The sequence below is a fragment of the Anser brachyrhynchus genome (assembly GCF_964034855.1).
Source record: "Anser brachyrhynchus genome assembly, chromosome: 8".
Taxonomy (NCBI): Eukaryota; Metazoa; Chordata; class Aves; order Anseriformes; family Anatidae; genus Anser; species Anser brachyrhynchus.
In genome coordinates, this window is record NC_137702.1 from 9971885 (window position 1) to 9989827 (window position 17943).

The window sequence follows — 17943 nt, forward strand, 5'->3', positions numbered from 1 at the left end:
TTATCTCTGGATTTCTTGAATATTGAATATTTGAATATTGAATATTTGTTCCTTCTAGTCTATGAGTAATATACATACAAAGAAACAGTTCAGATGTCTAATTGCAACCCAAATCTCCTAATATAAGTTACAGTTCAGCAGCTCTACTACAAGAACATATGTATCACTATACAATAATTCATTAGGATAGAGATCATTCTTTGTGGAATGTCTTTGTTATTACTACAAACAGAATTAGACATGTATTTGTCAGAAACACTCCCACACATGTAAATTCCTTTCACAGCATACAGCAAACTTTCAATCAAAATGGAAATAGGTAGAAGAACAGCGGTGAACACAACCACAGCTTTTCCCTCATGCATTTAATTGTTCTGGAGGTGTCAAAGTAACTCACATCATGTGCCTAAAGAAAAAGTACAAGCATAGCTATCATATGTGGTTTTGAAGAAAATGTGACACTTTCCATTATAGGCTACATAGATGCACTTGGTCCAGTCTTCCCTTCTCTGCAGCTGTGCAACACATTCCACATGTCTTAATGGATTGCTCCATTTTATTTCAAATGCCTCTCATTAGCTACTTCAGGTCATGCTTATCCTTACAAAATCTCATCTGAGGCAGAAAATAAGCTGCAAAGAACAATTTCCCTGCATGATACATCACCACATAGCTTAGCAGTTTTAAATCATGTCTTTTAAGTCATGTTTAAATCAAAAAATTCATCTATCATTAGTGGCTTTTAATTAAGATTTGCAGATTGCAATCAAAATCAATTTCTGAAGTCATTAATTCAAACCTGTTCAGTCTACAGTTATGCCTCAAACTGTCAAATCCAAACCAGGACTGCACACTCTAAAAGCTTCAAGAATTTTTGTGGAGAAAGGGAAAAAAAGGCATGAGTAAAGTGGTTTTACATGAAAAAGAAAACTGAATGCGGACTTGAAATTGTATCCTCACTTAGCTCTGACTCACTCATTCTTGACCTTTCTTAAACCCCATCTCTTTTTGGCACCTCATAACAGTAACTTGGCTATTTGTTTGAGGAGCAGGAATGCTTTGCTCTACATTTGCTTCAGCGGTGAACATTTCATAGGTTGAGAAGTACTGCTCTAAAACAATTTCTTCCTCCAGTTACAGTTAGCCATTCACAGCTGCCACACCGTCTAAACCAAATCAAGAATGAGACCTGGGTAACTTAGAGTAGACCAGCTCACTCATCCAGTTCATCACACAGCTGCAAGCTGTTGTGTTGGTGCAAGAGGGGGGAGAGGCACAAAAACAAGTGACCTGGGGTAAGCTGCGTGACCTGAAAACTGCTTTAATCATACCTTCGGGTTCTTCACATCTTGAAGCAGAGATGCTCACATTTTCATCTGCCTCTGAACTTTTCCACAAAGGTACTGAACACCTTTGTGTGCAGCAGCCTATACTTCTGTTTTTCTGTCATTTGGAGAGCTGAAAAGACACCTACGTTCATGCTACCACACTTTCTGGTTGTACTTAGGAGTAAGCTAAGTAATTTTAAATTGCAACATTAGCAGTCTGCTAGCACATCTCTGAAAGCTGCAGAGGCCCAGGGGAGAAAGAGAAAGTCTTTGCTGTTTCTATTTGGGATGGCAGAAAGTGGTTACACATACATACATGTCTGTAAATAGATAGAGATATACACAACTCTTTTAATATGACCTGTCCTAAATGCCTGTAACTTCTAAAAACTGTCATGTTTTTCCCAACAATGACAATCAGAAACTAATGTACACACACCCCCACAAAAAAAACAAGGACATTCCAACTTACAAGCAGGTTCATTAAAATTTCACCCAGCCTACCCCCTCACAGTCCATATGCTTCAGTTCCACCAAATATTCCCAGCATTCTACAATATGTAGAATACATATAGAATATGAAATATTCTATTTCACTGAACCTAGTCATAACCCTGGTGAAAGGCCCTACAAACAAGATGCTACTGGTCTCCTTCTCAGTCCATGTACTGTGCGCTGTTAAATACATCCTTCGAAGAGACAACTTTTTAAGCACCCTCACCCTGCACAGGCCATTATCCTGCCTTCACCAGCACAGGAAGGGGAAGCACAGTCCTGCTTGTAAGGCTGATGCAGCAACTGTCGTTGCTCTTCTGCCAAGTCCAGCCGCGTTTGGATGGTTGGAGGAAGAATGCAGCCAGAAGACACGCGGCAGCCAGCGACAGGAGCAAGGGACCCTGCCCGTCACCACCCAAATACTCCCCACACCCAGAATATAGAATACACCCCCTCCTGAGCTGGGGCTCCGAGACACCTCCTTTGCACCCCGTTCCTCCCACCCAGTATAGATGCCAGAAAAGAGGATTTGGGGAAGACAACCCGGGAAAGAGCACCAGGGATATACAGCTACATGGAATTTCCTCAGCTGCTGCTTTTACTTCACTTTCATAAACATCTCACACATTTTGATGATGGCTTAGTGTGACATCCTTAGTTTGGAAGGTATACCTTACAACATTACTAGATTTATTGGACATTAGTTAATTTAACTCCAAGTCAACTGTTAATTTAACATTCAAATCAACAAAAGGAACAAGAATCAGCACGTGCGAGAATAGAGGACTGTTTCAGGAAGAAAGACAGGTATTACTTTGTCTGCAAAAGATTTCAGCAGAACATTACTGTACAAAAACAATCTTAGGATTATTGCATTAGCAAGAATACCCATCAGCAGGGCAAATTAAAATTTTCAGATTAACATGAAGAAGTGTGCCCTGACCAGAGATTCTCTGTTCACGGTTTGCCTGGGGTGCACGCTCCCACACAACACCCACATCTTTCTCAGTGAACTGCAACTAAAAAAAGAACATTCATTCATTCACAGCACCGAAGTAAGGAAAGGCTGTAAAAACAGAAATTAAAGAACTGTAAGACAAGCCCTTTTAAAAGTAATATCTCTGTATATGTTACGTCTTTTTTTCACCCAATATATAGACACGCACATACCCCCACAGCCCCAAGGAAGTGCTTACTTCCCTACCCTTCCCCTTCCCCCTCTACACAGTCTCTTCTTATTGGTAAAAATAATTAAAAGTTCTTATCATTCCTTCCCGAGTTGCAGTACACAAACTTTTTACATTTGGTAATATCCAAATCAAAAGCTCCCCACTGAAGGGGCGCACAGAGCACCTACTTCTACTACAATACCCGTTGAGCCGCGGCATCCTGCCTACGCACACCTTCCAGCCCGAGGTGACCCCAGTGGCACCTGCCACCCCCCAGGATGCCATTCCACACGCATTTCTCCAGCAGCCCCCCCAGCTTAAGCAACTCCTCCCCACCAGACGCTCGTACTACAAAGACAGGAAAGGAACAGTGGAAAGGAAGCAGCTTACCACACTCGGTAATGAACCTAGGCTGTCTTCTACAGCAGACAGGCTTCGCACATACTACCTACAGCAAATTCTTCATAAGCCCTGTTTTGTTAAGCACATTAAGCACTTGGGCAATATTCAGAAGACTACAAAACTGGTGAATGGTTTGAAGAAAGGGATCCCAGTCGCACTCTGCAGGTTTATACAGCTGTCAAACTCACTTTTCAAATAATAATAAAAAAATCCAGAGCCCTGCTCTCAGACAGCATATTAATGTTTTAAAATGCAGAACTACAACACGGCCAGTTTAAAACTTCATTTTCTAAGAGCTATGCATATATTTGGTCAGCAAAACAATGAAGAGGGGAAGTATTAACTTCACAACAATAGAGTTGTCTTTCATAAGACCAGAATTTCTCACTTTTCCATCAAAATCCAGCCTTGGTATTGCAGTTCATAGATGAAATAGAGAGAAATACCAGTGTTATGTGAACCATCTTAATACAACCAAGGGAAAACCAGAACACCACAGGAAGAGTTTTTTCCTTGTCCTTGTCCCAAAGCAAGATGCAATACACATGAAGGACAAAGATTTTACACAACATTTCAAATCCATGAGTAAGGAAAACTCTTTGCAGTGACAGAGCATAATTTTGCTTACATGCTTTCAAATTACTAGCCAAACCACCAAAGTCAGTGGCTGAAGAATTCATTACATAGCACAGGCTGCCAGAATTTTAAGGGCTCAACCTCTACTTTTGAAAAGAAAAAAAATCTTGCAGTTTTAGAAATAAAAGCGTTAGCAAGCACCTTAGAGAAACACTGCTCACACAGTGGGGAAAAGACTGTGGGCATCTCTCCTTTAAATTCTTTTCAAAGGTGATTAAAAAAAAAAAAAGAGCATTAATATACTCTGGCATTGGGGCTTTTGGCAGAAGCAAAATATCAGGCTTATGCACCCTGCAGAACTCTTCAAAACTTAGAACTTGAGATAAGAGCAAAAACCACATCTTGATTTGCTAGGCTGAGATTATTCCTACCAGTCCCTTCAAAGGTATACAAAACGTTTGCTCACGTAACACGAAACAGGAGGATATGAAGAAGAATGGGAATGGGTGTTCTTCAGCAGTGAGGAACACTTGCACAGAAAACCAGTTAAACAGTTGTGGCACTGGGGTTATTGCACTCAGCAAGGAGAATCAGACAGATTGCAGCAGGAGCTACAGACAAAAGACAAGAAACCAAATGCTCTTCCTGATGGGTAAGATTACACTAACATGCCGTGTTAACGTTCTGATTTGGTAATTTCAGAATATAACTACAAAGAACCTGCTCCATCATCTTTTCCATTCCATTGCAGTGCTCCTCAAACCATTCAAGCAAGAAAAGGCATATACACCATTGCAATGATTTTCAGCAACCTAATTTAATTGCTTACTTTTTTTTTTTTTTTTTTGAAAGGCCAGTAGCATAGCACAGATCCTTAACCTACAAATGGCATGTGAATGCTGCAAGTGTGGATGCATGTCAAGGTAGTGATTCCTTGAACTGCTAGGTGTAAGGAAATTAACCAATGAGAATGCACATCGACTGTAATCTGAAACTTTCTGATTTTTTTTTTAATGTAAGCAATTCTTACTGCTTATTTTCTTCTCTATTTTTTAATCCAGTACTGTTTGTCCTTTAAAAGAAAAAAGGCTGTTGTTTCAGGATTGTGATCATATATCTAAGCATATCTCTCTCTTCTTAGCCTTTCTTCCCTACGTAATATGTATACATACCCTTAACAAAAGATAAATTTGATTCTGCCATTAGATTTACCATAGCGTACTTTAAAACACACCAGGAAAGAAAATTAGAGCCTAGAAAACAGACTGCAAAGCAAATACCTTAGTAGCACTTAAAGCAATGTAAGCATCATATTTATGCTTCAGTATTTAGCACTGAAATTCACCTTAACGTTGTAGCCTTAGTGAGTAGGTAGGAAGGGGACCAACAGAAGAAGCTGCGGTGAGCCCAAACGTGACAAAAAGTGTAGGCTGAATATGAACTTGCAACTAAGACTCTTCTTAACTGCATCTGCTTAACTCATGTACTTGCCAGCAGAATGCTGAAGTGTCAGAGACAGCAGAACCAAGGAAAATTAAATTAAATCAACATAGCCTCTTAGAGGCTATAATATATTGGTTTATTACATCAACAAGATAGAAAAGCTTTACAGAATATATTACAGAATATACAAATGTCTGCATTTTAAAGACAAAAAAAGATCTTTACAGTATTTTTCTCTTTAATAATTTGAAGAGCCTTGCAATAAATCCCAACATTTCCAAAGGTAAATATATAACTTTATTTACTGTTGGTTTGAAGTTTGCAAATGACTTGAAAGCTAAGCATTATTGCCACAATGATGTTTTCAATACAGTTATACAGCGTAACACACATTTAACATATTGCAAATACGTATAGCTTCCCATATACACTCATCTGCAGTTATAATGCAGATTACAAAAAAGTAACAGGCAAAACAAACTGTAATGCTTCTGTAAAAATAGAAATATAAAAATACAGTAGTTAAAAAACAAGCAAGTGCTTCTAAAAAGGATCAGAAACTGGCACAAGGAGATACACCCTCCTTATCTTGTTCCTCTGATGGCAAGATTTTTTTTTCTTGTTAACTCTTCAGGAAACAACTCCAAGGCATGTTTGATTAGAACTAATGAATTAGAAGCTTCAGTGTTGTTTCACCAGGGAAGTTCAAGTTGTTAACTTTGTAGCCAAGTGTTCCCAGCTGCAGGAATGCATTAAAAAGCTTGTTAAAAAGCAAAAGTAAATATTTACAACTATGTACACTATTACATTCTTTTTGAGGCTCATCAAGATGCAGAATCATTTTACTCCTAATGGAGCCAACCACAGCCTAGAAGACAGGGTAAATTGTGATTAAATTGTTTCAGCTTGAATGTTTGGTCCTTATATGAAAATATAAATAGCACCACAACCGTTTACTCGAAGTATTTGATCCTACATATTTGATTTAGGATCTCCCTAACAAGAGGAATAAGCATAGTGTGATTCTTGAATTCAGCTTGTAAATGCATAAACCTGAGAAAAATTCCACCTAGGAACGAAAGAGCAACAGACCCTCTAATTAAAGGCTGTGTCAACCTTCTCAGAACTTAAAGAAACCACTATCAAGAGTGCTTTATATAAAGGCTCAAAACATGCTCGCTAGCTATACTGAAAACAAAACCAGTCTGAACAAAGACAGTGAACATTAAAGGCTTCCTCCTCACCCCAGTCATCCCTTTATCATTAGTATTCAAACATGAATGTTTCAAACATAAAAGGTTCCAGTTGTACAGAGAAGGGAAATTAACTCCTGGCCTGATAAACACATGAACAACTCCGTAGTCCATCACCTCTACATTATAATCCCATCTGCTCTAAAGATTAAAAGAGTTATGACAAAAAATGTGATTTGTACTAAAATGTGATGTTATAAGATATCAATTATGCCTTCTTTATGAAGGCTTTCTTCCACTAAATTCAGAGGATGTGCCATGCATGTGATGTGTCCCAACATTACTGACTTGTAAGTTACCTTTATTAATACATTTGATTCTCAACACAAAATCATCTAGAATTTTCTAAGGCTAAGGTACAAATAAAATATATTTAAAAATAAAATACTAGCTGAAATTAAGTTTGGCAAATGAACAATAACAGTGCGCAAAATGTGCATGCTATATAAAAATGGCTTATTTACAAGTGCAGAGTTCTAATCTTGTTTTGAAAAATGCACTTTCCAAAGAAAAAAATGTTAGAAGTTGTAAGTGTGAAGCACAGTCTCAAATAGAAGTATCTCAAATAGAAGTCTCTGTAGATCCTAAAAAAGCCCCTAAAAAAATATCCCTAGGCCAAGGGGGCAAGAAGGGAAAAATCCATAACCAACTGCTGTTCCAAGACTTGTTTCAAAGGAAGCTGCCTACAAAGAAAAGAAAAACGTCACTCATGAAACAAATTTTGGCAGGGAACAGGTCAGATGACAAAGGGACTTTTCTAATTAGACATTCAATAACTATAGACAGGTGTGCAACAATTTTAAGATGTGATCTTAATTTATAAGCTCACTTAAATAGTGCACACTGCACAGGAAAAAAGTATAGAAACAAAAAACACTACTGGAATCTCTTTAACCAAACTACATTTTTTGCCCAGGATGCTTTAATATTTTATACTGCAGGTATCACCCAAATAGTAGTAGCAGTGGAACCATTAGATACCACTAATTTAATGTAACTAAATTATTAATGACCACTAATGAGAGTCACTATTTGCAACAGGAAAAAAAATTAAATACTCGCTTTTGTCTGTAAAAATGAGAGTGCCGGTCCCTTGGCAACAATATTTTTTGTCTCCACAAACCATCTGGAATCTTCTCACTTCCTTCCACAGATGAGGAGCACGCCAATGCACAGCAAAAATAATAAGCATGATGCAGTTTTCCTGAGAATAATTTTTGCCTGAAAATCAACAGCAGATATACACACATGGTATGGGGGGGGGGGGGGGGGGGGAGAGAGTTGTCCTTTGACTGTAAGACTGTAAATAAAGAAGACCTTAGACCCAAAGGAAATAAGACATTATAACAGTTAACCTTTGGAAAAAAATGCTTAGCTTTTCTTAACAGAAATCACATAAAATAGCAGGCAAAGATAAACTAATTCACAATTTTAACAATGTCTGCACAAAGAAATGGAGTCTCTATAGGTTGACACAAAAGCTTCTCCTCACCAAGCAGCATAATCCAGTTCCATCCCAAAGAAACAACAGCCAAGGTTTGCTTTTGTTTTTTAAGGACAAGCCATGTATTTCTTCGCTTCTGCTTGAGAACAAAAACAATGCCCAGTTGTCAGGTTTCTGCACATCAACGAGGCTGGAGCACAAACTGGAAGCCTAGAGTCAGCAGACACTTAAGCAGAAGTGTCTAATAAACTGGCAAAAGAGAGCTGTAAACAGATTCTCCTCTGCCCTAAAAGCAAGGATCAATGCAAGGGCCAAAGAACATCCAAATAATTATATATTAGATATTAGATATTCAGTTATATGTAATAACTGAATGCATAATTTAACTTTCATGGTTACTTATTTCTGCCATCATCGTGATACTGCACTGGTCCAATATAAGTCATTTGATTTGTTCATCACACAAACAGAGAAAGAGGCTACTTGTAGGTCACTGCCACCAGCTACATCTCAATGTTTAAATGCCAAAAACCTACGGTCACTGCATTAACTTCGCAACTTGTTTATAGCTTCTCCTCTAAAATAGTGACCATAATTTATTTATTTGGACACTTCACATCAGTTCTGACCACTTGGTTCAAATTTATTCAAATAAATAATACTCAAATAACTTATTTTGGCATTATACTGTTAAAAATGTTTATGGTGCATTACTTGTGACAACGTATAGTAAAAACTGTTAGAGCAAATGTTCCTATACAGACTGTTCGTGAAGATGGGTATACTGAAAGTAAACCAGAAATAAAACGTCAAAAATTCCTGAATTTCCCACAGCCCAACATTTATCTCAGCAGCCTAATCTTATCAGTGGTATCTGCTTCTGGAAATTTAAACAGCTACATGGAATGAAGTTTTAAAACTTCATCTTGCTCTTACATCTATGAAAATCCACACCAACCAATGTCTTTAGAAAATATTTTGTTAGGTTTTTTACTATATGTATAATAATGAATACGTAACTATATATGATAGGTATAGCATAACAAAAAGTAAAAGCATTTACTACACAATTCTAATAGCAGAAGAAAAAAAAAAGTTTGTTTTGCCTGTTACTTTTCTTTTTCCTGAAAAGAAAAAGAGCATTAGCCTATTTTCCATATAATGAACTCCCACTAATTTCAGAGCGATTCCAAACAGCAAAAAAAATAAAAATTTACAAGCTAGACAGCCATTTTATTATGCTATTATTAATATTGGGTTTTCAGCCATCAGCTCTCTTCCCTCACTGCAATGTAGCATGTATTTATAACAGAATATTTGAAAATAATTTCTGACTGACTACTAGATTTAGGGTTCATGAAACCTAAGCTTAAGTCAGACAACACACTATCACAAAAACACAGCTTGTAGAAACAGCAAATAAAAAGCAACATGTTTTAAAGCAGGTTTTATAGGCAACAACACAGCTACTTCATTACAAACCAAACAAGGCCTTTGGAGCTTTTTAATACACTGAGATAACACAGAGCATCAATTTCCTATAGCCAAAGAGTGGCACTCAGCAAGGCATCAAAAAAAAAAGATGTTGAATTCTCCTCAGTTGAAACAGATTTCTGTACTTCCTCACAAAAAAAGGCAGGTTTCTGATTGGCCATGGACTCGGTTTCTTCCTCTAAAGATCAGCATTTTGATCAGGCTTCCAACAGTACTACATCACCACAAAAAGACTAATCACAGCACAACATAATTTGATGTGGAAATCAAGTTGTGTAAGACTATATGACTTGTCTACTTAGCTGCTGTGGTTATTGAGGAACAAGCTTTTGATGGGTGATAAAGGTTTTTGGTTTAGTCTCAGACAGCTCACTAAGCCGGCAGTCTTCAATGCTTCCTGAGCTTTGGCTACTCAGGCTCCGTGAATAGAAATTAAAGAAGAGTAAAAAGAAAAAAAAAAATACAACTCATACATACATAGTTTAAATAAGCACCTATCATCATATCATATAATAATTCACTGCATCTCTTAAAAGCACCAAAGCTATCTTGGCTGATGGAGCACAACAGGCAATATTTATTGCCCAAGCTGTCTATTGGGGAAATATTAAGAACTGCCTCTTCTAGAGACTCTAAGAACTACCTTGTCAGGCAGGACAACACTGAAATTGTTCGTGCTGCAAGAAGACACGTGAGCTTGCGCAACAAACAAGCCAACTTCTAAGCATACAGTTAATAACACATACCTATTCCTTCAACACAAAACACATGGATGTTACCTGGTTTCTCAAAACATGCAGTCAAGAATATTTCCACAATCTTTCTGAGGCTTTTGTAGATGCCTAATCCTAGCCTTGGACATCATCTCACTTAACTTCAGCTGCTCTGTACCAAATATTAAGTAGCAGCAGCTTTTCCCTTCAAGCTAATAATTGCTTATGATTGCAAAGACAAGTAGTCCCGCAAGAAAACCAGCCACTACTGATAGAAGTCTTCTCTTGACTCCTTCACTTGTATACTCTTTTGGACAAGGAATACAAGGACCTGCTGAATTCGGAGGCAAATCATCAACAGTGTGAACATCGAGTGTGAACATATATTCATAAGTCTCTCCACTTAGCTATAAGTCTGTCCACTTAGCTATTCTAATATGCAAGATATTAATGCGGATAGTGCACAATATTTGTTCTTATTCTTCAGTAGTGACAGGCAATTTAAACCTCACACGGGCAAGCTGAATCATCTGTGCTGATGATGCAATGTCTACCTACTTATCGATTACAGAAACAGATTAGGTTTGTCCATTAATATGCAACTTTGAGGGACATTATGTTTTTATGGCACCAGACCAGAGAGGTGCCGTATGCCCTTTGGCTCCATTTTGCTATTATCTAACAAGCCCATTGCAGAACCAGGCCCTTTACAACGTTACTTTTGCCTCCTTTTAGATGAGTCTTTTCTTCAATCACTTTCTTCTCCTTGCTTCGAGACATTAGCATGAACACACAAGTGAACTCAGAGTGCTATGTTGCCAGCTGCTGCTATTGCTGCCTGACCAAAATACAAAAAAGCAAAAAAATGGCTAACGAAGACACTGAACAGGAGTAGCTGTGGCATCAACAAGAATCTGAAGAAGGTTCAACAAGAATCAGCTGGTGGAAGGCAGTGACACATACCTACAGAACACAGCAGGGGTTTGTTTTCTGACTTTTCTCGCTTCCTCAGAAAACAGGAGAGAAGAAAACAAACAGAATCATACATACTGCAGGGAAGAGCTCCCTCTTCTCCTGCTATGCTCTGGCTTCTTCACCACCTTTATTTTCTGACAGAGAAGGGGATAAATTCAAGAAATTAAACTCTGAGATGAGTAAGAACACTCGCCAAGCAACCGTACAAAGAAGCTGCAGTCTGGTTCACCATATTAGAAGCTTTATGGGATAGAACTTGGCATCTTCTCAGATCAAAAACAAAACCAAAGAAAAAAAACTTTTTTGTTCTCCTACTAAAATGAAAAAAAGTTCTGTAAGACAGCAAAGAAAGGAAGATGGGAAGAGGAAGTCTGAGGTCTAGAAAAAACAGTTCTGAGCTTTTAATGGTAAGTCATGTCGACAGCTCATAATTTGGGAGTCTTTACCAATGTCTTCTGAAAGTATTTTCTTTAGCTTCTTTGATGAAACAGACACAGAACAGAATCGCCCTAAAATCAGCCCTAAGCAGCAGGAACATCCCAAAATTTGCAGCTAGGGGTATTTCTGTAAACAGATAGTTTCTGATCTTCTAGAATTCAGCAAACACCATCCCTCCTTTGATAAGCTGGGGCAATAATGTTCATGGAACATATCTGGCTATTTTTAATCTATATTTGCCTTTATGGTATTTGCAACGTGCATAATAAAAACTGAATTGCTAGTGATATGTCCACTTGATTCTGTTTGCTTGCTTGAATTTTGGAAACAAACTTTCATCTTCTTCACATCAGTTTCATCCCACTTTTACGTTTCGATATGAAATTAGAATTCAGCGTGTTGTGAGCTGTTAACCACTGGGTCCATGGCTGACAGAGCAGAACAGCAGCTGCAACAGAGCCCTTAGCAGCAGCCTGAGAGACAGAGGAGTACAGAAAGCTTGGAAGCAAAGCGCCTACCGAACTCCAAAAGCTTGCTTCTTCACCTAGCAAGCAAAATGGAAGACCAATAGCAAAAATAACCAAAGAATCCTAAACTGTTATGCAGTCTGTATAGGGCTCATCACAACAGAGGTACTGCCTTTAATAGCACTGATGGTACCTAGAAGGGAAAGAAAGAAAGAAAAGAGAGCAAAACACTTATGTCTGAAGCACAGTTTCTCATTAGGAGAAGAAAGAAAGATCTCTTCCATTTCCAGGCTTGCCACACAACAGGGAAAGCATGGTAACAGCTTATTTGCAGCTGTGGAGGCAAAACAAATCTGACTAGGGCTCTGGGGTTTGGCCAGTTTATCCCTGCTGGTTACTGATTGCTTTCCAAAGAAATGAACAGGATAAGAAGTCAGTGGAAAAGATCCTTTGCTGTTCCTTATTAAAAAGAAAAAAAAGAAAGAGAGACAACATGAAAGGCGGGGGAATAAGTTTTCCAACTTATTGTTTCTAAGTAGTCTTGGACCATTTTGCACAATGTCCTGAATACAGGGAGTAGAAATATCCACATAGGCATAACGTTACAAAACTTTCTCTCGTGTGACACACCCAACTGTGGTAATGCAATCCCTGAACTGTAAAAAGACAAGTATCAAACAGTAGTTGAGAAGTAACCTCGCCTGCGATCGCAGTATTCCAAGCTGCTACCAGACTTTGCCTACTTCTGGTGCACATGCTCCAAGATCAAATAGGGGGAAAGCAAAAGAACTCTTCTTCTGTTCCAACTTAAGCTAGATTTTATATTTCAAATACTTATACATGGAAAAGATATCAGATAGTAGAAACTTTTTACTGCCTGTGCTAGCACAGGCATATTCCACCACCGAAAGTTGGATGTTAGACAAAACAAGCCTTGAAATAAGATGTGGTTTAGTTTCCTAACTGCAGGAATAATTAAACATTGGCAGAGCTATCCAGAAGAGGTGACAGACACACCATGATCTAAGCTTAAGATAAGATCAATTTCTAAGAGACATTTTTAAATTTCTCTCTCGGGAAAGTTCCATTGCCTGGGCATGTGGAGAAATCACACTCGATAGCCACAATAACCCACGTGGGCTTTGGGACCTATAAAACTACAAAGTTGCAAAGATGTGGAGAGAAAGGAATACTTCTGCTACTCTCAAAAGGTTGGTAGTGTTACAGGTCCAAATGACTGGAACAGTTAAAAGACTTGACCTTGTTCAGAGGTCAAGAAACACCTTCCCTCCAATGCAGAAGTGACAAAATGGGTTGTCTGGGGAACACGCAAGGTCTCAATTTCTTCGGTCACATCAAAATTTACAGCTAGAGATAGTCTATTACACGGACTGCCCTATAGAAAGGAATCTCAGAACATAAAGCTAACCAGGAGTAAGGAGGTTTTTCATCTTTCTCTATTATGTATGTAGCTTGCCTAGTGGCATCAGCTGAACATCTCCCATACAACGAATGCAGACGCAGCAGAGGAGCCTCAAGCTTTAGCAACATTTCTGTCTGACTCCTGGTCAGCAGCAGCCAAGTTAAACTGCATACAAGACCAAGGGTCTACCTAACACAGAAGGCTCTCCACAACTTGCAGTCCCTCTACCAGCCCCTTGAACTATTTGTTCAGATTTTGCTGCTGTACTCCCCTTCATCTCTTTATTATCCTACCAGGCCACATAAAGTCGTGGAATCTACTCATAAATCTCCTGGCCATGGTCATCCGGAGTACCAGAAGGAAGCTTGACAGAAGTGAGCGTGCAGCACTGACAAGCATGGGATCTGCTTCTGTTCCCTTATCCCCCCATATCTCCAAGCCAAGCACCACCAGCTCCCTGGATACATTTAGACAGCATTGCACACTCTTCGTGGATGCTCACTACCCTGCATCCTTGATTTTTATTCTTCCAATGCTCAACCTCCATCCCTTCACACCCTTCACAATACTTCAGTTTTCCTCATACCTGTTTATCCTCCCCCTGCTTTCAGAGGGAGACAGGACTTAGTTTTGTTAAGGACAGGCTAATGCCCATTCCTCATGGAAATAAAACATATACAAATAGCGACAGTCATTCCCAAGTAAAAGTCAAGTAAAAGGAGGCATCCTGTGCTTGCTCTATTCTAAAGTTCTCCCAGACTCTAGTTAATTTCAGCTCAGTTTTCCTCACTAGGATGCAGTCTACCTATTTAGTGATCTTCACTACACCCTTCCCCCAGCACTTGAACTCTGAATGCTTTTTGCATCCATAATTTCCACTGGCAAACATAAAAAATCATACGCCCGCTACCTCTTGCATGAAGATCCACCTCTTTTTTTTTTTAAACTCTGACTAGCTTAATACTAGTGGAAGCATTCAGCTGCTGCATGCTACCTACCCTCTACGTACCAACCATGATCTTGTACACCTTCATCATTAGCCCCTCAAGTCTATCTTCTAGACACCGAAGACTCCTTTATGAGAACTTTAACCTTTGACTTCTACCCGAAGTAGAAAACAACAACAAAAGCAACACTGACAAACACTGACTACAGTTCACAGAGGATCTTTGACAATTAATATCACAGTGTCTCAAAGTAATTATGTAAGCATGATTATAGAAGCAATTTAATGCTTGTAATATGCCTCTGGATTGAGGTGACTGTCAGCGTTCTTAAACAACAATAATTTTTACTTCAACTTTCTATTTTTCCCATTCAATGTAGTCAGTAAACATACGATGAGTAAGCTGATACAGCCCACTTGCATTTCTAGTCTTTGACAAAAATGCCTTCACTCAATGAAACAAAACTGTCACTGGATAGGAAGGGCAATTCAACTACAAATTGACTGATTAACAGATAAAAAATAAGAGGTTGGAACAACTAGCCTTCTTCACAAAAGAGGATCGCAAGTGGAACTCCACAAGGATCTGTTCCAGGTTCAATACCTTCAGTATTTTAAAGCAAGATCTAGCAAATACGCTTAATATTTACATGACATAGTTTGCTGATAATGCTTAGTTATTCAAGGTTGCAAAAGTGACGGCCAAAGATCTGAAGATGACCTTAATGATAGTGTTTAAGTAGGCTGTAAAATAGCAGGTAAGATTAAACATAGATAAATACAGTTAAGCAAATAAAAAAAAAAATCTACACTAGATTTATGTACACAATGAGAAAGTCTGAACCAGCTATTATCACTTAAAGGAGTGTTTGTGGAATTATAGTAATTCCCCGGAAGTGCCCACTCAATAGTCAAAGATTGTCAACAAAAAGAAAAAAAAAAAAGGGCAGACAGAAGAGTAAAGAATAGAACCCAACAAACTATATAAATGTACAGGGTGTCATATGCTGAAATACTGTATCAGTCATGGTTATTGTTCCCCAACCCTGTTCCTCTGATCTCTGCATCACTGTCTCCAAGAAGGAACAGACCTGCAAAAGATGCAGAATACACAGGACATTGAAAAGGACAGAGTCACCTCTTTCTAGAGCTCCTCTGGAAACAAGCAACTAGTAAATAAGAGTTATCAAGCCATAAGCCACACAGAAGAACACGGATTCTTTTTTTTTCCACTGCCTCTTCCAATACAAGAACTAAACAAGGGATGAAACAAACAGGTAGGAAGTTGGAAAACAAACAAAAAGAGGATGGTTTTTCCCCACACGAGTTGTGCCTAAGCCATACAACACTCAGCCACCGGATGCTGTGGATGCTACAAGTATACATGGCTTCAACTACTGATTGGACAAATTCATAGAAGAAGAAACCCACTGGGGGCACTAAAAACAAATATCACCTCCAGTTCCAGAAATCTGAGAGCCACAAATTACTGCAGGCTGGGAAAGGTATTTCCTCAACATACGCTATACTCTTCTCTAAGCATCTGCTTTTGGCAGCTCAGAAAGGCAGGTTACTGGGCTAGTGGGATTGGTAACTTGACCAAGTACAGTCATTTTAATGTTCTTACGTAACACCTTCAAAAAAAAGTGAAAATATTAATTGTATGTACATGTCAGATCTATAAGTGCAGCACATTAAAGGATCAGATTTTCCAAGGCCCAAAGGTCAGTACAGCGATTAACTACCATGGTCACAGTCTGATAAGTACTTTTTCCAACACTAGAGTAGCTTAGTCTTCCCCAGCCACAAACTTGTGAAACTGTATGGCAAACAAACGGTGAAATCTGAATTTAATCCCCAGCAGCTCCCTGCAGCTGTGCACACTGTTGCTTTGGTCCTGGCTCCAGACAGGGACTACTTAAAACAGAAGCGGCCCCCAAAGGAAAGATTTGTCAAGCTGCAAGTTGCATCAGTGGAAAGAGTATCAAGCTTCCTTTTGCATCTCCAAAGACCCTTTCCACCACCCTGTGCACTCGCAGCTCCTGACCTTTAAAGAAATAATGAGTTATTGAGATTAAAGACAGATTCTGTGAGAGGGATCATTTGCCCTGTATATTGAAGTTGCCCAACACGTCTCCTTATTCCCAGTTGTTTACTGCATTTACAAAACTTCTACTACTTCAAATGGAAGACCAAAGGGAGAGGGGCTGAGACGTTCTCCTTCGAAGTTCAGGGGTTTCTTGCACAGACCAAGTAGAAGGTTTCCAAGTTTTAGCTGCTCATCTCCTCAAAGTCTGCATCCCACCAAATATTTGCCAGCACAGAGATCTTGATCCTACAAGTCATATCGGTATGAATGTTTAGTCAGAGTACCTGAGCTAAAAACACGCTGCCAGCATCTCCCATTTAAAAGGCTTGTGAACCTCAAATATTGGCGTTTCTGAATTTGCAGCCTTTCCTGTTTTGCAATAACAATGTTGTTCTGATGAAGCTCCCTGAGCGCTCGATAGAACATGATACAGTACGTAGCACATTCTGTATCCATGGTTTGTAACAAGTCTGGTTCTCAACTACCAAGAATAGAAGCAATTTCCTCCAATTTCCACGTCAATATACCATACACACTGTGTCATAACAGTACAGCAAGCACCTTGCTGTTGACTACAAGAGTTCTACCAGCCGCTATTTTAATGGGCAGTTTGGAAGAGAAACGGTCATCTCTTCTGTTTTTAAGACTTTTTATGGCCTGAATAAGCACATTAGCATTCTTCAATTGTTTCAGAAAGAGATAAGCATCAAAAGCAGCAGCACCTCTGCCCTCTTAAGTACCTGGTTTTATAAGGCACTAGAGAATAATATTAAATGGGGAAAGAAAAAATCACTACACTAGAGGTCGCTTCTTCCAGATCCCAGTCCAAGAAGTCTATATTCAAGACACCCACCAGTCAAAACCAAAATGCAAGTCCACTATCGCTGAAGGCAGTGTCTGATTTCCAAGACTCCCAACAACATTTTGTCTTCTGGAAGGTCAAGACAGGTTCTGAGCTCGGCAAGACTGCATACATCACTGGGGCTTCTAGAGCAGCCTTCCATCTGCATACCTCTCGCAGCTAGTAGATCCCTGATAACCAGTTAAATCCAGAGGAAGGCTCACAGTTTAACAACTAAAATATAACATTTTCAAATAACACTAAGCAAGTATTCATATTTCTGACTCAGAACTCAACAATGGTCATTTCTGTTCTGAAATAAAGTTTCTCCAAGTATCCAAATGAAAACACCTTTCCCACCCTTCCCAATTTAAATACACCCAAGTACAACTTTCAGATAGCTAGCAGTGGGAGAACAAGCATCGACAAATGGCCTCTGTAACTTAG

At 38.9% G+C, this 17943-nt stretch overlaps 1 protein-coding gene across 5 annotated transcripts in view; it reads right to left on the reverse strand.

The window, feature by feature from the left end:
• MAST2 (microtubule associated serine/threonine kinase 2) overlaps nt 1-17943 on the reverse strand; it is a 191953-nt gene that overhangs the window by 172521 nt on the left and 1489 nt on the right. The gene's annotated exons all lie outside the window — the stretch shown is intronic.